The sequence below is a fragment of the Bubalus kerabau genome, chromosome X (genome assembly GCF_029407905.1).
Source record: "Bubalus kerabau isolate K-KA32 ecotype Philippines breed swamp buffalo chromosome X, PCC_UOA_SB_1v2, whole genome shotgun sequence".
NCBI classification, from domain to species: Eukaryota; Metazoa; Chordata; class Mammalia; order Artiodactyla; family Bovidae; genus Bubalus; species Bubalus kerabau.
In genome coordinates, this window is record NC_073647.1 from 105503500 (window position 1) to 105525460 (window position 21961).

General features: G+C 39.1%; 1 long non-coding RNA gene across 1 annotated transcript in view; it reads left to right on the forward strand.

Annotated features, from left to right (window-relative positions):
• LOC129639127 (uncharacterized) overlaps positions 1–21961 on the forward strand; it is a 155481-nt gene that overhangs the window by 100274 nt on the left and 33246 nt on the right. The window contains exon 4 of the long non-coding RNA XR_008708205.1: positions 8509–8628. This is a non-coding gene — a long non-coding RNA (uncharacterized LOC129639127). The remainder of the gene's footprint in view (positions 1–8508; positions 8629–21961) is intronic.

Below are 21961 nucleotides of genomic sequence, written 5' to 3' on the forward strand. Positions count from 1 at the left end.
TACATTCAACAACCAACCCTTCCCATAGACAAGCCCTGTTGTGTTTAAATCAAAATACCTAATCTCATTTTTCAGGTGTTTACTAATTTCTGAATACCTAACACATATATAAGATAGGGATTTCAGAACATCAAACAGAGCACACAGTGCACAGACATCTCTCACACTCTTTTGTCTCCCTGCCCCGGAATCCAGAAGCAGATTCCAAGACAAAATCAAGCAAAATGACAACATCATTTGAAAAAAAAGCACAATGAGGTATGTGACACCAATGAGTCTTAAGCTTAGTATATAAAAATACATTAAATAAACTAGTGTAGCTGAAAATAACACCTATGTCTAAGTAGCGAAAATATGAGTGCCTCCATAAAACACACACACACACGGATAATCAGTAGAAGACGTGCTAATAGATGTTTAGGAACCTGTTTAGATGTAGCTGTCCTACATATCAGATACAACTGCTATAGACAATCCTTTTCACAATAGCACCATAACCGTACAGGACATATGAATAATCTGCAAGTGATTTGTGAAAACTCAGTGAGGTAAAAGACAACTTGAAAAAGTAGAGCCACTACTTGCTGACTGGATTGGACAAATGTCATTATTGTTTTATCCAGACAAATATGTGCCCAGCTTTTTGTTTTTATAATTATTATGAACAAATCCATTGAAAAACACTGGCAGAGAAGGGGTAGAAGCTTGGAGCAACATCATGGGTTTACCAGTCCAGAGACTTCTTCTACACAGTAAGTCTTTGATAAGCACTAAAGTGTTTCAGGTGTGTTTCAGGTCCAGTGCCTACCCCTCCTCAGGAAGAGTGGCAGGGGCTCTTTGGTGGACCCACTCTGGATGGCTTTCTGCTCCTTGGTAGCCTCCTTCCCCCAGTCGCCACCTTACACCTCCTCAACAATTATGCTGCACATGGTGCTCACATCCGGGCACTTCAGGGCAAAATGGTAAACTCAGGGGTCAGAGACAGATGCCTGGAAACTATACCCGCACCTGATACAGAAGCTGTGCAGTGCCGGGTGTGTAAGGGAGCCATTCAAGTTGATGCTTTCTGCACCCAGAATGAGAGTGAAGAATGAGACTGGGAGGAGGAAGTGTGAGTGCTGCTTCCTCCTGCACAGAAATATTACTCAACCATAGAAAAGAATGAAATATTGCCATCTGCAACAATTTGAATGGACCTAGAGATTATCATCAGAGAAGGCAATGGCACCCCACTCCAGTACTCTTGCCTGGAGAATCCATGGATGGAGGAGCCTGGTAGGCTGCAGTTCATGGGGTCGCAAAGAGTCGGACACGACTGAGCGACTTCAGTTTCACTTTTTACCTTCATGCATTGGAGAAGGAAATGGCAACCCACTCCAGTATTCTTGCCTGAAGAATCCCAGGGACGGGGAAGCCTGGTGGGCTGCCGTCTACGGGGTCGCACAGAGTCGGACACGACTGAAGCGACTTAGCAGCAACAGCAGCAGCAGCAGAGATTATCATAATGAGTGAAGTAAGAGAGAGAAAGACAAATATTATATTATATCACATGTGGGGTCAAAAATAATGCAAATGAGTTTATTTACAAAGGAGAAACAGACACACAGACATAGGAAACAAACTTATGGTTACCAAAGGGGAAAGGGAGGGAGGAAAAAATCATGAGTATAGAATTTACAGATACTTACCATTATACATAAAATAGATAAACAACAAGGATTTAGTGTATAGCAAAGGGAACTGTAATAAATATCTAATAGCTTATAATGGAAAAAAATCTGAAAAAATATGTATATATGTATGTATACATATATATATATATAAAACTGAATAACTTTACATCTGAAACTAACAAAATATTGTAAATCAATTAACTTCAATTAAAAAAGAGAAAAACTCTTTACTGGCCTGAATTTCAGTTGTAATGATTCCAAAAGTGAAATAGCTAGAAGAAGGACCTCAGTCATTGTCTTTTTTGAAGAAAAAAATCAGCAAAGAGACCAAGATTAGTAAATAGAGACAGTGCTTATTAGAAGCAGAGTACTTATGGAAGAGCACATAAGCAAACTTGGGATGAGGTGCCTGTAATAGGGGTGGTTTAGTTTGCTCATGTGGAGGTAGTTTTCCAGGTTGTCTCTGGCCAATCTCATTTGTGCCCATATTGGGTCTGACTCAGGGCAGCAGGAAACCAGCTGCAGTTGCTCAGCCTGGGACCTATCTATCTCCTAGCTCATTAAAGCAATAACTTACTGATCACCTACTAGGCACCAGGTAATACGCTGGACTCTAAAGACATGGAGATGGATCAGGTTTTCCAAAGCACTTACAAGTCTATTTTGTGTGTGCTCAGTCATGTCCAACTCTTTGGAACTCCCATGGACTGTAACCCGCCAGGCTCCATGGAATTCTCCAGGTAAGAATACTGGAGCAGGTTACCGTTTCCTACTCCAGGGGATCTTCCGGACCAAGAGATTGAACCCTTGTCTCTTGCATCTCCTGCAGTGGCAGGCAGCTTCTTTACCAACTGTGCCACCTGGAAAGCCCCTACAATCTATTAGGGTTAGTTATAAAAAAAATATAATTACCAAAAATAGTGTGATCTTTGCTCTGACAGCAGTAGGGACAGATGGGTCTGGAACACAGAGGAAGACCCATACATACTAATAAGAGGAGTGGATAGAAAGGATTAGGAAAGACTACTTTTGGAAGATTGATTCTTTTAATATTATGTAATGTTTTGTTTTGATGTCTCCTAATTCTTTTGTGATGAGGTCTACACTATGTAGTTAATATAGATATTCCTGATTTTTTTTGTTTTGATTATATGGCCAAAGTAGAAATTTGAGCAACCAAACAAAATAGTGTTGGATTATAGTAACTCAAGGTATAAAAATTCCATCAGTCCATACTGTTAGAAATAATGACTAAATAAATTAATAAATGAAGAGAGACAAATCTCTTGTGCATAAGAATTCTGAATATTTTAAGTATATACTCTGGACTCAAGGTGGTGGAACATAACTCTTCACTCCTTAAGTGTGAACAGTAATTCTTCACACTATAGTCATTCTTCCCATAGAGTACAGTATAGAAAGGGGGAAGGTAATATTACAGTGGAGAAACCTTACAAACACACCTGCTATATAATTCATTGTTTCCATAACATTTTCTATCCTTTTTAATTTAATTTACCTATATTATTGAAATTGAAATGATTTGCATATAAACATTGTATTATTAGGTTGTATGGCTTACTGATACCACTAATATCTGCCTTTTAATTGATCAGTTCAGTTCAGTCACTCAGTAGTGTCCGACTCTTTGCGACCCCATGGACTGCAGCATGCCAGGCTTTCCTGTCCATCACTAACTCCCAGAGCTTGCTCAAACTCATGTCCATTGAGTCGGTGATGCCATCCAACCATCTCATCCTCTGTCGTCCCCTTCTCCTCCCACCTTCAATCTTTCACAGCATGAGGGTCTTTTCTAGTGGGTAAGTTCTTCGTATCAGGTGGCCAAAGTATTAGAGTTTCATCTTCAGCATCAGTCCTTCCAGTGAATATTCAGGACTGATTTCCTTTAGGATTGATTGGTTGGATCTCCTTGCAGTCCAAGAGACTCTCTCAAGGAGTCTAAATTGATACATTTAGTCAATTTACCTTATTGCAACTTTTGGTAGGCTAGGGTTTATATCTGGCAATTTATTTGTTTTATTTTATTTTTTTGTTTCCCTTGTATATCATTCAACTGTTTTACCTTTCTTACCTTTCTGTGCCCTACTTTGAACACTATATCATCTTGATTTTTACATAGTGTTTTGCTTTGTAAAACTTTCTCATTGATTGCTCTGGGATTTACAGTATAGATATGTGACTTACCAGAGTTCACTGGTATCAAATTTCATCACTCCAAGTGATGAAACTTCACTCCCTTTTAGATTTCTTTTCCTTTCCCAGTTTTAAACAAAATCAGCTAGATTGTCAATTTTTAATGGTTTTTGTTTTAATCCACTTTCACTACACTTTATTCCTTTATCATTCTCTCCAAGTCCTTCTTTTATCTTTTATCAAATTCATGAAGTATGTTATTGCAGGATACAAAATTAATAGTTGACAGTACTTTTGCTGAACACCTAAAAAATGGCCCCTATTAGTCAGATGAGCAATTTGGTGTCATTAAAATTGATGTTTCCCTCATAAATAATGTGTCATTTGTTTTTTAAACGATGTGCTTTGTATTTTATTTTAGTTAGTTAGTTTTGATTGTTCTGGTCACTGATGCTGCACAGACTTTTCTCTAGTTGTGACAAGAGGGGTCTACTCTCTAGTTGCAGTGTGCAGGCTTCTCTGCAGTGGCTTCTCTTGTTGTGGAGCACAGGATTTAGACTGGGCAGGCTTCAGTAGCTGCAGCACATGGGTGCACTAGTTGTGGTTCCCAGGCTCTGGAGCACAGGTTCAATATTTGTGGCATGCAGACTTAGTTGTTCCATGGCATGTGGGATCTTCCCAGACCAGGGATGGAACCCATGTCTCCTACATTGGCAGGAGGATTCTTTACCAGTGGGCCACAAGGGGGAGTCCCTTAATGTGTCATTTTGGTATCATGGCTTTCATCATTTTAGTCTTTAGTTGTAAAAGATTGACTATGTTGTAGATTTGGTCTAGATTGGTATAGATTTATTTATGTCATATACATAGTTCACTCATTTTCTAGACTCTCTTGCTTTATATTTTTTCACTATATTTTTGACATTTTGAGCAGTCATTTCTTAATTTTCAGCCCCACTTTTTTTCTCTAGGACTCTGAACATATGAAATTTTGGAACTTTTGTTATTGTCCTAAAATTCCCTAAGGAAGGATTTATTAATTTCCCCCACAGTTTATTACCTCCATTTTGCTCAGATTGAGTAAATTCTCCTGATCAATCTTCAAGTATAATAATGCTTCTATAATCTGCATTCTCTTTATGAACCCAGCCAGCAATGTATCAAAATACTGCTGTTCCTCTATAACATGAATCACAGCAAGATCCTCTGTGACCCACCTCCTAGAGTATGGGAAATAAAAACAAAAATAAACAAATGGGACCTAATTAAACTTTAAAAAGCTTTAGCACAGCAAAGGAAACTATCAATTCAGTTCAGTCGCTCAGTCATGTCAAACTCTTTGCAAACCCATGAACTGCAGCATGCCATCCTTCCCTGTCCATTATCAACTCCCAGAGCATGCTCAAACTCAGGTACATCAAGGTGGTGATGCCATCCAACCATCTCATCCTCTGTCATCCCCTTCTCCTCCTGCCTTCAGTCTTTCCCAGCATCATGGTCTTTTACAATGAATGAGTCACTTCTTCACATCAGGTGGCCAAAGTATTGGAGTTTCAGCTTTAGCGTCAGTCCTCCCAATGAATATTCAGGACTGATTTCCTTTAAGACTGACTGGTTTGATCTCCTTGCAGTCCAAGTTACTCTCAAGAGTCTTTTCCAACACCACAGCTCAAAAGCATCAACTCTTCCACGCTCAGCTTTCTTTAAAGTCCAGCTCTCACGTCCACACATGACTACTGGAAAAACCATAGCTTTCACTAGAAGCTATGAGGGCTTCTCTGGTGGCTCCATCTGGTAAAGCGTCTGCCTGTAGTGAGGGAGACCTGGGTTTGATCCCTGGGTTGGGAAGATCCCCTGGAGAAGATGGCAACCCACTCCAGTACTCTTGCCTGGAAAATTTCATGGACTGAGGAGCCTGATAGGCTGCAGTCCGTGGGGTCACAAAGAGTTGGACATGACTGAGCGACTTTTCTTTCTTGACTAGAAGGACCTTTGTTGGCAAAGTGATGTTTCTGCTTTTTAATATGCTGTCTAGGTTGGTCATAGCTTTTCTTCCAAGGAGCAAGAGTCTTTTAACTTCATGGCTGAAGTCACCATCTGCAGTGATTTTGGAGCCCCCTAAAATAAATTCTCTCACTGTTTCCATTGTTTCCCCATCCATTTGCCCTGAAGTGATGGGACCTGGTGCCGTGATCTAAGTTTTTTGAATGTTGAGTTTTAAGCCAACTTTTTCATTCTTGTCTTTCACTTTCATCAAGAGGCTCTTTAGTTCTTCTTTGCTTTCTGCCATAAGGGTGATGTCATCTGCATATCTAAAGTTATTGATATTTCTCCCAGTAGTCTTGATTCTAGCTTGTGCTTTATCCAGCCCAGCATTTCGCATGATGTACTCTGCATAAAAGTTAAATAAGCAGGGTGACAATATTCACCCTTGATATACTCCTTTCCCAATTTGGAACCAGTCTGTTGTTCCATGTCTGGTTCTAACTGTTGCTTCTTGACCTGCATACATATTTCTCAGGAGGCAAGTAAGGTGGTCTGGTATTCCCATCTGTTTCAAAATTTTCCACATTTTGTTGTAATTCACAGAGTCAAAGGCTTTGGCATAGTCCATAAAGCAGAAGTAGATGTTTTTCTGGAACTCTCTTGCTTTTTTGATGATCCAGTGGTGTTGGCAATTTGATCTCTGGTTCCTCTGTCTTTTCTAATCCAGCTTCAACATCTGAAAAGTATAACTAAATAAGGAAACTATAAAGAAGATGAAAAGACAACCCTCTGAATGGGAGAAAATAATAGCAAATGTGGGAAGATTTGGGAGAATGGCATTGAAGCATGTATAATATCATGTATGAAACGAGTCGCCAGTCCAGGTTCAATGCACGATACTGCATGCTTGGGGCTGGTGCACTGGGACGACCCAGAGGGATGGTATGGGGAGGGAGGTGGGAGGAGGGTTCAGGATGGGGAACACAGGTATACCTGTGGCGGATTCATTTTGATATTTGGCAAAACTAACACAATATTGTAAAGTTTAAAAATAAAATAAAATTTAAAAAAAATAAACAACTGACAGAGAATTAATTTCCAAAATATACAAGCAGCTGATACAAGTTAATACCAGAAAAACAAACAATCCAATCAAAAAGTGGAAAAAAGACCTAAACAGACATTTCTCCAAAGAAGACATACAAATCGCTAGCAAATACATGAAAAGATGCTCAACATCGCTCATTATTAGAGAAATGCAAATCAAAACTACAATGAGATATCACCTCACACAAGTCACAATGGCCATCATCAAAAATTCCACAAACAGTAAATACTGGAGAGGATGTGAAGAAAAGGGTACCCTCTTGCACTGTTGGTGGGAATGTAAATTGATACAGCCACTATAGAAGACAGTATGTAGATTCCTTAAGAAACTAGGAATAAAACCACCATATGACCCAGCAATCCCACTACAAGGCATATACCCTGAGGAAACCAAAATTGAAAAAGACACATGTACCCCAATGTTCACTACAGCACTCTTTACAGTAGCTAGGACATGGAAGCAACCTGATGTCCACTGTCAGATGAATGGATTAAGAAGTTGTGGTACATATATACAATGGAATATTACTCAGCCATAAACAGGAACACATTTGAGTCAGTTCTTATGAGGTAGATGAACCTAAAGCCTGTTATACAGAGTGAAGTAAGTCAGAAAGAGAAAAACAAATATTGTATACTGATGCATATATATGGAATCTAGAAAGATAGAACTGATGAAATTACTTGCAGGACAGAAATGGACAAATTTTTTAGAGCAACCATAATAAAAATGGAGACACAGACACAGAGAACAAACTTATGGACATGGGTGCAGAGGATGGAAGGAGAGAGTGGGATGTATGGAGAGAGTAACATGGAAATTTACATTACCATATGTAAAATAGATAGCCAATGGTAATTTTCTGTATGACTCAGGGAACTCAAACTGAGGCTCTGTAACAACCTAGAGGGGTGGGATGGGGAAGGAGGTGAAAGGGAGGTTGAACAGGGAGGGGACATATGTTCATGTTGATGTTTGGCAGAAACCAGCACAATTCTGTAAAGCAATTATCCTTCAATTAAAAAATAAATAAATTTAAAAAATTTATTGCTGTTCTCTTTTCAGTTCCATAATTTCTTTTTGATATATATATATATATATATATATATATATATATATATTTACCTCTGAGATGTAGATTTTTCAGCTGTTTCAAGATCATTTGTAATTGCTTATTAAAGCATTTTTATAAAATTTGTCAGATAGTTGCAACATCTGATTTATCTCTATGCTGGAGCTACTTGATTATCTTTTCTCATGCAAATTGTGATTTTCCTGGTTCTTGCTATTATGGTCTTTTTTTTACCTGTTGTATACTGGATTCTTTGACCATTAGGATAGGAATCTCTGGAGCCTATTTAAATATTTTGTTTTAGAAAACTGGCACCTTGTTTAGGTTTAGCATACAAATTCTGGCCTGCTAAATAAATATAATTTTCAGAGCCTTTGAAGTGCTAATTGCCTTATTGGTATATCTGGTGCTGCTGTGGCTCCAGCTGTTTGCTGGTGGTACCTGAGAGGCAGAAAAAACTAAAGTTCATATTCAGATTTTTAAATTCTTTATCCAATGTCTTTTTTCTGTTCCAGGATCCCATCCAGGCTACCATATTGCATTTAGTTGTCAGGTCACTTTAGGCTCCTCTTGGCTGTGATGGTTTATCAGACTTTCCTTGTTTTGGATGACCTTTCCAGTTTAGAGGGTTGCAGGTAAGATGTTTTGAAGAATATAACTCATTTGGGATTTGTCTGATGATTTTCACATGATTAGACTGGTGATATGATTTATGGGGCAAAAACCAAAGAGGTAAAACGCCATTTTCATTGAATCACATCAAGTATATAATATCTAAATAATTTTTGAGTGTTGAAGCTGATCCTAATCACCTGCCTGAAATAGTGTTTTTCAAGTTTCTCCAGTGTAAAGTGACTCTTATTACCCCTTTTCACATTTTACTGTTTGAAGGAAGTCATAAGAACAAATGGCACTTAACTGCTGTAGAGTTAATCATATTTCTATCAGGGAAGAGCATATATATATATATATATATATATATATATATATAAATTATTTGGAATTCTTCTGCATGAAATACTTACCTATACTTCCTTATTAATTAAATCAGTGAATTTTTAAAAATAGACCTAAATGACAGTATTTTTCATTTTTTTTCTTCTGTTTAGTTTTTGTTTGTTCCTTAAATCATTCCATTTTTGGTCATTGGAAACACTTCCAGTTGGCTCCTAAGTCCCTTTGGAGCCATATATTCCCATTATATAGGGTTTCTTTTTGGACAATTCTTTGCTTTCTTGCTCATCTTGCACATTTTCAACTTGTTTATGTTCTAGTCTCATCATCCAAATTTCCAGGCTCCTGGAATCAGTCAGTTCTCCAAGGAACACTATTTCATTAGGAAATGATATTAGATATCAGTATCTACACAACAGGTGTCATCATTGCTGGCAGGATGAAGTGGCTTGTAGTCCTTCTCAGCTGATAAAACTAATAAATATATGTGTGTATATTAACTCATGTATATGCACATGCCCATGAATATGTCTTTATGTAAGCATTAATCTCTACATTAACTTGAATTCATACTAATGTCTCCAAATCTAATCTATTATTGTATGGATCATTCTTGCCTCTGCCCCTTTATTATCTGTAATCTCCTACTCCAGCAGTAAGATACCTGCCCCTCACCATCCACAGTCCTTTTACTGAATTGTCCAGTTTCACTACAAACTCATAACAGTATCATTTTTAACCTATACAACCATAGGCATAAATCTTGTTTACTGGAGTATACTGCATACATAAATTTTCTTTTTAGATTTTCAGACTTCTTTCATTTTCTCTAGTACTTATATCAGCACCATTTCCCTCTCCCCCTTAAGTGTAGTTCTTCTATATATTTGAATTATGATTAAATTACGTTTTTACACTCTGCATTCCATGATGATATCCCTTGATATCCTTAATAATATGTTTAAATTTTGCACAATTAAGTTTCAATTTTTGTGCTAGAAATTACTATGGAATTTTACAAATGCATAGTGTCATGTAAGCGTCATTATATTATCACATGTAATAGTATCACTGTGGGCTTCCCTGATGGCTCAGACATAAAGAATCCGCCTCCAATGCACTAGCTGCTACTGCTGCTAAGTCGAGTCAGTCGTGTCCGACTCTGTGCGACCCCGTAGATGGCAGCCCACCAGGCTCCTCCGTCCCTGGGATTCTCCAGGCAAGAACATTGGAGTGGGTTGCCATCTCCTTCTCCAATGCATGAAAGTGAAAAGTGAAAGCAAAGTCGCTTAGTCGTGTCCGACTCCCAGCGACCCCATGGACTGCAGCCCACCAGGCTCCCCCATCCACGGGATTTTCCAGGCAAGGGTACTGGAGTGGGGTGCCATTGCCTTCTCCACCAATGCACTAGACCTGGGTTCAATCCCTGGATCAGGAAGATCCCCTAGAGGAGGGCATGGCAACCCACTCTAGTATTCTTGCCTGGAGAATTCCATGGACAGAGGAGACTGGCAGGCTACATTCCATGGAGTTGCAAAGAGTTGGACAAGACTGCATGACTAGCACAATAGTATCACAGCCCTAAAATATAAAATTAGAAATAAAGAAAAGTACAAAATACTTTGAGGGGGACATAATCAAGATGGTGGGATAGAAGGCTCTTATATTTCCCTCTTTTCATGGACATACTGAATATACCTACACATAGATCAATTCCCTCTGTGAGAAGTCCAGAAACTACTTAAGTGACTCCTACACATTGAGAGACTGGAAATACTCATATAGAAATAAGTATGAAAGACTGAGACATACTCTCACCATATACTCCAATTCAGCACAGTTCAGTTCACTTCAGGTGCTCAGTCTTGTCTGACTCTTTGCGACCCCATGAATTGCAGCACTCCAGGCCTCCCTGTCCATCACTAAGTCCCGGAGTTCACCCAAACTCATGTCCATCGAGTCGGTGATGCCATCCAGCCATCTCATCCTCTGTCAGCCCTTCTCCTTCTGCCCCCAATCCTTCCCAGCATCAGAGTCTTTTCCAATGAGTCAACTCTTCGCATGAGGTGGCCAAAGTATTGGAGCTTAAGCTTTAGCATCAGTCCTTCCAATGAACACCCAGGACTGATCTCCTTTAGAATGGAGTGGTTGGATCTCCTTGCAGTCCAAGGGACTCTCAAGAGTCTTCTCCAACACCACAGTTCAAAAGCATCAATTCTTCGGCGCTCAGCTTTCTTCAAAGTCCAACTCTCACATCCATACATGACCACAGGAAAAACCATAGCCTTGACTAGACGGACCTTTGTTGGCAAAGTAATGTCTCTGCTTTTGAATATGCTATCTAGGTTGGTCATAACTTTCCTTCCATGGAGTAAATGTCTTTTCATTTCATGGCTGCAATCACCATCTGCAGTGATTTTGGAGCTCAAAAATAGTCTGACACTGTTTCCACTGTTTCCCCATCTAATTCACATGAAGTGATGAGACCAGATGCCATGATCTTGGTTTTCTGAATATTGAGCTTTAAGCCAGCTTTTTCACTCTCCTCTTTCACTTTCATCAAGAGGCTTTTTAGTTCCTCTTCACTTTCTGCCATAAGGGTGGTATCATCTGCATATCTGAGGTTATTGATATTTCTCCCGGCAGTCTTGATTCCAGCTTGTGCTTCTTCCAGCCCAGCATTTCTCACAATGTACTCTGCGTATAAGTTAAATAAGCAGGGTGACAATATACAGCCTTGACGTACTCCTTTTCTTACTTGGAACCAGTCTGTTGTTCCATGTCCAGTTCTAACTGTTGCTTCCTGACCTGCATATAGGTTTCTCAAGAGGCAGGTCAGGTGGTCTGGTATTTCCATCTCTTTCAGAATTTTCCACAGTTTATTGTGATCCACACATTCAAAGGCTTTGGTATAGTCAATAAAGCAGAAATAGATCTTTTTCGGGAACTCTCTTCCTTTTTCCATGATCCAGCAGATTTTGGCAATTTGATCTCTGGTTCCTCTGCCTTTTCTAAAACCAGCTTGAACATCTGGAAGTTCACAGTTCAGGTATTCCTGAAGCCTGGCTTGGAGAATTTTGAGGATTACTTTACTAGCGTGTGAGATGAGTGCAATTGTGCAGTAGTTTGAGCATTCTTTGGCATTGCATTTCTTTGGGATTGGAATGAAAACTGACCTTTTCCAGTCCTGTGGCCACTGCTGCATATTAAGTGCAGCACTTTCACAGCATCATCTCCCAGGATTTGAAATAGCTCAACTGGAATTCCATCACCTCCACTAGCTTTGTTCATAGTGATGCTTTCTAAGGCCCACTTGACTTCACATTCCAGGATGTCTGGCTCTAGGTGAGTGATCACACCATCGTGATTATCTTGGTCGTGAAGATCTTTTTTGTACAGTTCTTCTGTGTATTCTTGCCACCTCTTCTTAATATCTTCTGGTTCTGTTAGGTCCATACCATTTCTGTCCTTTATCGAGCCCATCTTTGCATGAAATGTTCCCTTGGTATCTCTAATTTTCTTGAAGAAATCTCTAGTCTTCCCCATTCTGTTGTTTCCCTCTATTTCTTTGCATTTCTCGCTGAGGAAGACTTTCTTATTTCTCCTTGCTATTCTTTGGAACTCTGCATTCACATGCTTATATCTTTCCTTTTCTCCTTTGCTTTTCGCTTCTCTTCTTTTCATAGCTATTTGTAAGGCCTCCCCAGACAGCCATTTTGCTTTTTTGCATTTCTTTTGTATGAGAATAGTCTTGATGCCTGTTTCCTGTACAATGTCACGAACCTCCGTCCATGGTTCATCAGCACTCTATCTATCAGATCTAGTCCCTTAAATCTATTTCTCACTTCCACTGTATAATCATAAGGAATTTGATTTAGGTCATACCTGAATGGTCTAGTGGTTTTCCTACTTTCTTCAATTTCAGTCTGAATTTGGCAATAAAGAGTTCATGATCTGAGCCACAGTCAGCTCCCGGTCTTGTTTTTGCTGACTGTATAGAGCTTCCCCATCTTTGGCTGCAAAGAATATAATCAACCTGATTTCGGTGTTGACCATCTGGTGATGTCCATGTGTAGAGTCTTCTCTTGTGTTGTTGGAAGAGGGTGTTTGCTATGACCAGTGCGTTCTCTTGGCAAAACTCTATTAGCCTTTGCCCTGCTTCATTCCATATTCCAAGGCCAAATTTGCCTGTTACCTCAGGTGTTCTTGATGTCCTACTTTTGCATTCCAGTCCCCTATAATGAAAAGGACATTTTTTGGGGGTATTACTTCTAAAAGGTCTTGTAGGTCTTCATAGAACCGTTCAACTTCAGCTTCTTCAGCATTACTGGTTGTGGCATAGAGTTGGATTACTGTGATATTGAATGGTTTGCCTTGGAAACGAACAGAGATCATTCTTTCGTTTTTGAGATTGCATGCAAGTACTGCATTTCAGACTCTTTTATTGACCATGATGGCTACCCCATTTCTTCTAAGGGATTCCTGCCCACAGTAGTAGATATAATGGTCATCTGAGTTAAATTCACCCATTCCAGTCCATTTTAGTTTGCTGATTCCTAGAATGTCGACATTCACTCTTGCCATCTCTTGTTTGACCACTTTCAATTTGCCTTGATTCATGGACCTGACATTCCAGGTTCCTATGAAATATTGTTCTTTACAGCATCGGACCTTGCTTCTATCACCAGTCACATCCACAGCTGGATATTGTTTTTGCTTTGGCTCCATCCCTTCATTCTTTCTGGAGTTATTTCTCCACTGATCTCCAGTAGCATATCGGGCATCTACCGACCTTGGGCATCTACCACCTCAGCACAGCATCTTACAATTGGAAGAGAATCTCCAATTTCCAGTTTCTCCCTGAGGAGCAGAGGAGTTGGACCACACAGTACCCCAACAAATATTGTGATCTGAGGGATGGGCATGGAAATCACCTTGTTTTGAGACACAGCAGAGCTTGGCATTCATGAGTCCCACAGGACCATAGTAACAAAGAGACAGTTTTTAAGTAGGGACTTGAGCATTTCCCAGCATATCCCTACAGCCCCAACCACATCAAGGCTCAGTGCAGAGGAAGCAGACAAAAACGTCCATCTCTCACTTTCTCCCTGGAAGAGATCTGATTGCATCCTTTCCCAGCTAGTACCTGAGGACCTGGCTTCTAATCAGCCTGCAAGTGAGAGCTGACTACTACTACTACTAAGTCACTTCAGTTGTGTCCGACTCTGTGCGACCCCATAGATGGCAGCCCACCAGGCTCCCCCGTCCCTGGGATTGTCCAGGCAAGAACACTGGAGTGGGGAGTGCTGGCTAGTATCCTCCTAAAAGAGCTGGTGGGCAGCTCCCCCACCTCCTCCCTCTGGCTCATTCACAGTAAAACCAAGCCTCTGGTAACTCCCAGGAAGAAACCTGTCTGCACATGTAGCACCCAACCTGTTATAGACACCACCTGAGGGACTGGCTCTCAAATCACCTAGCTGGGGGAGCCAACAATGATTTGCATTCAGGGGTTTACCAGGACCATACAAAACAAAGAGACAGTGATACATGGGCACACAGGCACCATCCCTCCCCACTGCAGCAACTCTTCCCTCTGGCCCAGCAGAGAAGGCACAAACACTAGCTCTGTTTTTCCCTGATATGGGCTAGACTGCCTGTCTAATGTCCTGGCCTTCCCAGCTGTACCCTGACGGTCAGCTTTTTAATTAGCTTGCACTAAGCATCTGAATGGGCAAAACTGTTAAAACTAGTAGACAAATTCAGTAAAGTTGTAGGATACAAACTCAGCATACAAAAATCAGTTGTATTTCTATACACTAACAATGAACTATCAGAAAAATTAACAATCCCATTCAATATATCATCAAAAACAAAAAAAAATACTTAGGAATAAATGTATACAGGAGTTAAAAAATGTGTGTACTAAAATGTATAAAACATTTATTTATTTATTATTTTTATTGGAAGTATACAGTCCATGGGGTCCCTAAGAGTCGGACACGACTGAAGTGACTTAGCAGCAGCAGCAGCAGCAGCAGCATACTTGATTTACAATATTTCAGGTGTACAGCAAAGTGATTCAGTTACACACACACACACACACACACACATACACACATTCTTTTTCAGATTCTTTCCCATTGTAGGTTATTACCTACATTGTAGGCTATTACAATAGTTTCCTGTGCTATATACTAAGTCCCTGTTGTTTATCTATCTTATATATAGTTTGTGCATGCTAAGTCACTTCAGTCGTGTTCAACTCTTTGCAACCCTATGGACTGTAGACTGCCAAGCTCCTCTATCCATGGGATTCTCCAGGCAAGAATACTGGAGTGGATTGCCATGCCCTCCTCCAGGGATTCTTCCTGACCCAGGGATTGAACCTGCATCTCTTATGTCTCCTGCATTGGCAGGCATGTTCTTTACCACTACCACCGTCTGGGAAGCCCCATTTTATATATAGTGCTGTGTATCTATTAATCCCAAAGTCCTAATTTATCCCTCCCCACTTTCTCTTTAGTAACCATAATTTTTTGTTTATTTTTGCTTTTGTTTTCAGTACTCTAGGAGATGGATCCAAAAAGAATATTGGTTCAGTTTATGTCAAAGAGTATTCTGCCTATGCTTTCCTCTAGGAGTTTTGTCACATTTGGTCTGACATTTAGGTCACTAATCCATTTTGAATTTCTTTTTGGATATAGTGATAGGGATTGTTCTAATTTAATCATTTAATCTAGATTAATCATTTGTCATTTGTTTCATTTGCTATTATTTTCTCCCATTCTGAGGGTTGTCTTTCCACCTTGTTTATAGCTCACTGTGAAAAAGCTTATACGTTTAATTAAGTCCCACTTGTTTATTTTTGTTTTTATTTCCATTGTTCTAGGTGATGGGTCATAGAGAATCTTGCTGTGATTTATGTCACGGAATGTGCTTTCTGTGTTTTTCTCTAAGATCTTTATGGTTTCTGACCTTACTATTTAAGTCTTTAATCCATTCTGAATTTATTTTTGTGTATAGTGTTAGGAGGTGTTCTAGTTTCATCCTTTTGCATGTAGCTGTCCAGTGTTCCCAGCACCACTGAAGAGACTTTCTTTTCTCCATTGTATATTCTTGCCTCCTTTGTCAGAGAGTAATAGACCATAAGTGCATGGGTTTATTTCCAGGCATTCCATCCTGTTTCATTGCTCTATGTGCCTGTTTTTATCCCAGGACCATACTGTTTTGATGACTGTAGTTTTGTAGGAGAGTCTGAAATCAGGAAACCCAATTCTTTCAGTGAGAAGTATAAAACATTTATGAAAGAAATTGAGGAAGACACAAATAAATTGAAAAATATCCCATGTTTGTGGATCAGAGGAATTAAAATTGTTAAAATGTCCATACTACCCAAAATGATCAAGAGAGTCACTGAACCCCTATCAAAATTTCAATGACATTTTAATAGAAATTAAAAAAAAATCTAAAATTAAACACACACACACACACACACACAATAAGCCTCACATAGCTAAAGCAATTTTGATCAAAAAAGAGGAAAACTGGGGGTATAACACCTCCTTTTTTAAAGTATATTACAAAGGTATAGTAATTAAAACAGTATGGTATTAGAATTAAAAATAGATACATAGATCAAGAAAGCTGAACAGAGAGCCCCCAGATAAACCCAGGGGTATATGGTCAATAAATTTTTGACAAAGGCATCAAGAATACACAACAGGGAAAGGATAGGCTCTTCAATAAATAGTGTTTGGAAAACTGGACACCTACATGCAAAAGAATGAAAATACAACCTTATCACATACCATGCACAAAACCCAACACATTGTGTTCATTAAAGAACTTGAGCACAAAACCTAAAACCATAAAACTTCTAGAAGAAAACATAAAGGATAACCTGCTTGACATTGGAGTTACAATGATTTTTTGTATTTGACATCAAATCCAAAGGCAACACAAGCAAAAATAAACAGGATGGAATATGTGTATTGAAATGCTTCTGCACTGAGAAGGAAACTATCAACAAACAAAAGTCAACCTGTGGAATGGGACAAAATATTTGTATATCAAATATGTTATAAGAGTTTAATATCTAAAATATGTGATGAAACCATACAGCTCAACAGCAAAACATACAAGCATACAAACAAAAACAAAACAAAAAAAGGAAGTAACCCAATTAAAATTGGACAAAGGCATTATTCAAAATAGGTATACAAAGTCAAAAAATACATTAAAAGATGTGAAACATCACTAATCATCAGGGAAATGCAATTAAGTCAAACCACAATGAGATCATCTTGCAGATGCTGGGATATCTGTCATCAAAAGAAGAGCGATAAAAAATGCTGGTGAAGATGTGAAGTCAAAAGAACTGCATTGTCACTGTTAAGTGGTACAGACATTATGGAATACAGTATAGAAGATCCTCAAGAAATTAAAAAAAGAACTACCCTATGATCCAGTAATCCTACTGCTGGTTATACATCCAAAACAAACAGAATCACCATTTTGAAGTGATATCTGTACTATCACATTCATTGCAGTATTATTCACAATAGCCAAGATATGGAACCAGTGTTAGTATCTGACTTATCAGGCGTGAATGGATAAAGAAAATGTGATAGATAGATAAGGATGATAGATAGATACAGATAAAATTTAGCCTTAAAAGGAAAGAAATCCTACCATTAGCACATTCTACCTTTGGTCATATTCTTTTCTCTCCTTCATCCTATATGCAAGCATATGCTCATATTTCAATAAACAATTGGAGAGTCTTCTTTGCTCTGAAGCCTTTTTACAACCAGTGTCTCCCTCCCCTCTGTTGCCCCTGGATCACCCGCCTCATGACTACCACTGGATCTCAAATTGGTTGTGCCCCATATTTACCAGGAAACATATAAAAATAAAGATTCCCCATCCCCACTCTTGACTGTGAAATAGAATTTCTACTGATGGGCCCAGAAAACTGTATTTAGAAGATCCACGTGATTGCTAAAAGCAGGCAATCCAAAAGCCAGTGCTTGAGACTCACTGGACTTTCTTCTACTTTTTGCCATTCTGTATCTAGCCTCTGACTTATATTGTAGCACTTAAAACCCTTGGTTATACTTATTTGTTTACTGCTTTGTTCTACTATTATAATAAGCTCCTTGCCGGGTGATACAGTAGGAACCTAAACAGTCTCACATGGTATGTTTCTCATTCCTTTGGTCTTTCTCTTTGAATTATTTCTCTTCTTCCCATGTTATGTCTGCTCACCCACTTGCCAGGACTGATCTCTGGAAGTGCTTTGTTCCGAGCCTATTTTCCTTCACCTTGAGCCAGATTTCCCGTTTCTAAACCTAAGCTGATCTGCTTGTAAGAATAAGGAGAGATGGCATGGATTTAAGTGAAATTCAGGATGGAGAAGACCAAAGCACTTGGTCAAGTGAGTGAAGAGGTTATAAATTAGTACATTCTTTAGGGTATCTATTAGTGTGGATCCTTTTTATGAACACTGGCACCCACCTGGTGGGCTCCTTATATATAAAACCTGAAATATTCTCAGTTCTAGGAACACTGCTTATATCATGAATGTCTCATCTCCAGTTTTTCCCCTCCTGTTCTTAAGAACCACCTTAAAACTTTTTGCTTTCTGTATTTATCTTTTTCACTTCTTTCTCAATTTAAGTGGTGAGAAGGTTAAATCCAACATTCAAGTCTTCAGCTATTTCCTGACTGCTATCCATTTCATCTCTTGAGGTTACTGTATCCTCCTGGGAAAAAAAGTAAGATGGATGACTGAATGGGGGGAGAGAGGGATGAACACAGGAATACTAACTGATGTGTCAAATGCTATCACCAAGGCTTGAAATGTCAAGGAAGGGCAGAAGAAAGTGGCAGGTGCTATGTCAATAAAACACTTGAGGCTTTGGGAAATATGGTGTTTTAAGTGGGCCTCAGGAAAGTAGATTTCAGCAAATGGAGGCAGGAGAGGAAGGGCATTCTACATTACAGCAACAATATGAGCTGTGGCCCTGTGACAAGACAGTGAGTCATGGGATCATGAGGTGTCTGGCCTGAGGGTTATCTGCAAAGTTAACTAGATCTATGACTGGGAAAACTGCTCCAGGCCAAGTCATTGGTGGGACTAAGGAGGAATTTGGGGGCTGATGCTTCAAAGATACTGCCAAACTGGAGGAATTTCTGGGAACCTATTAGTTGCAATTTTCCAATCATCTTCCATTTTCTGTATTATTGAAAGCCTTTTTGTGCTTGGATTTACTTCCCTCTGGGCCATGAGATGTCAGCATATACTCTGGGGTGTAAGTGAGTGTCACATAACTGTGACACAAAACTCTGTACTTTTTAAAAAATGAACATAGTATTTTTTAACATGTTATGAAGATGTTATTTTTTATAAAGCTTTCAGATTGACAGAAATATTGAGCAGATAGCATAGAGAGTTCTCATAGAACCTCCGTCACAGTTTTCCTTGGTATTAAGATCTTACCTTACTGTGACACATTCATTACAAGTAATCCACTCCAGTACTCTTGAATACACCAATATTAACATGTTACAATTAACAAACACCACAGTTTGCGTTGATGTTTGATCTTTGTGTTGGACAGTTCAATGGGCTTGAAAATGCATGAAGTCATATATCCTTCATGACAGTATCAAACAGAATAGTTTCACTATTCTAAAATACTCCTGTGCTTTACAACTTCATCCCTCAGCCACCACCCACCACTGTGCTAAATAGGTGTTATCCACTGACACTTTTGCCTCTTTTGGAGGTATAATTGGACTCCAGAGAAGGCAATGGCACCCCACCCCAGTACTCTTGCCTGGAAAATCCCATGGATGGAGGAGCCTGGTAGGCTTCCGTCCATGGGGTCGCACAGAGTCGGACACGACTGAGCGACTTCACTTTCACTTTTCACTTTCATGCATTGGAGAAGGAAATGGCAACCCACTCCAGTGTTCTTGCCTGGAGAATCCCAGGGATGGGGGAGCCTAGTGGGCTGCCATCTATGGGGTCGCACAGAGTCAGACACGACTGAAGCAACTTAGCAGCAACAGCATACCTATAAACTTGGAAAATTACAATAGAAATTTGAAACTTGTGAGGAACTTTTAAAGAGAAAGAAAAGAGGGAAATAACACAACAGTAATTTGAGGAGAGTTTGTAGAGGAACTCATGACACAGGTAGGGAAAGATTAAAGGGAAAACAAAAAGGAAAATCACATCCCCTGGCTAGTAACTGAAGGATCATTTAGTGATTCTGTGCTTAAAGGCATGCAACAAAAGAGCTTTACTGTATCTCCCAAGATCAAGAGGATTGTGTGTAGAGGGTCACTATACAGAAGCTGAGACCTTCATGTGAGGGATGTAGCCAGTCAGGGATGGGTCTGCAGAGATGGAGGCAGAGAGGTGTAAATATAACACCACTCCCTTACCCTTTGATCTCCTGCCAGGGTTACCCACTGAAAGAGCTCAAGCAGAAGCCAAAACACAAAGTCCTCTCCTGGAGCACAAAGCAGGATGTAGAAGCATGGGGGAATGGAGCTGGAGCAGCAAATGAAAGACATACAGCACAGGATGTTAGGTTGTTTGGATAAATTTACCTAGTTTTGTCCAGGTAGGGATTGATCTATATGACCCGTTGATTCTGGCTTTTACCACCTCCAAAAGCGATCAATAATCTGCTGTGAAACTTTGACACCATTTAAAACAAGAGTCTCAGAGCAAGGCTTAATTACAAACAGTTAATTAAAGGAGAAGGGAAGTAAGAAGGGGGAAAAATATTCTATTTATTATAGTGAAGCAATATAAACTATTCAGATATCAGTTTAACAAGAAAACCAGAATAAGATGAAGAAAACTATAAAATCTGATTGAAAGCCAGAAAACACAATCCCAGGAACTAAAAACATAAACCATGTTCTTTGATGAGAAGATTTAATTAATATCACAAAGAATCAAATCTCCAAAAACTAAATGGAGCATTCAATAGTAACAAGAATACACAGGATTTATTATATGGGAATTTTATAGAATAATAAAGAGTTTATTTGTAAAAGTAAATGGCCAAAAATACACAGGGATATTACAAACAAGAAGAATAGTGAGGGACTTGCCTTAGTGGATATCATTATAATGCTAATGTAATCATATATATATATAAATTAATATATAATTTAATATAATGGTGGTACTTGAATTCATTTACCACTATCAGTAAAATTGAATTGTCATCTTTATAGTACATACCATACAGTTGTTTTTGTTTAGTTACTAAGATGTGACCGACTCTTTGCGACCCCGTGGACTGTAGCCCATCAGGCTCCTCTGTCCATGGAATTCTCCAGGCAAGAATACTGGAGTGGGTTGCCATTTCCTCCTCCAGGGGATCTTCCCAACCCATGGGATTGAACCAATGTCTCCTGCATTGCATGCAGATTCTTTACCACTGAACCACCAGGGAAGCCCCATGATACAGTATATCACAGAATCCAGATTAGCTAAAGTTCTATATTAGCTAATATAGAAAATAAGCAAAATAAATGTTGCTAGAAGATCTAGGAAGCAATTTGTACAATATGGGAGCCACAGAAATCTACATGGGAAACTCTGAAGATAAATAAAACTGACACATTTGACTATGTGCAATTTGAAACTTTTGAATGCAAACCTAAATCACTAGCATACAAACAAAAAGCAAGTCAGGAAGCATACTTTCATAAATATGACAAAGATTGAATATCCAAACTATACAGAAAGCACTCTTACAGTTTGACTAGAAAAAGAACAAGAAACTTAACTATTTCTTAAAATGGGAAAAGAATAAGAATCCGGAATTCACAGGGTCAAAAATTGAAATGACCAATAATTCAATAAATATTAGGAGGGGAAGCTAAAATTGTATAGTAGTCAAATAAATATAAACTAAAGAAGTATTGAGATTACTGCCTTATGTGAGATTGGCAAACATGAAGAGCTATAAATTCAATTATTGG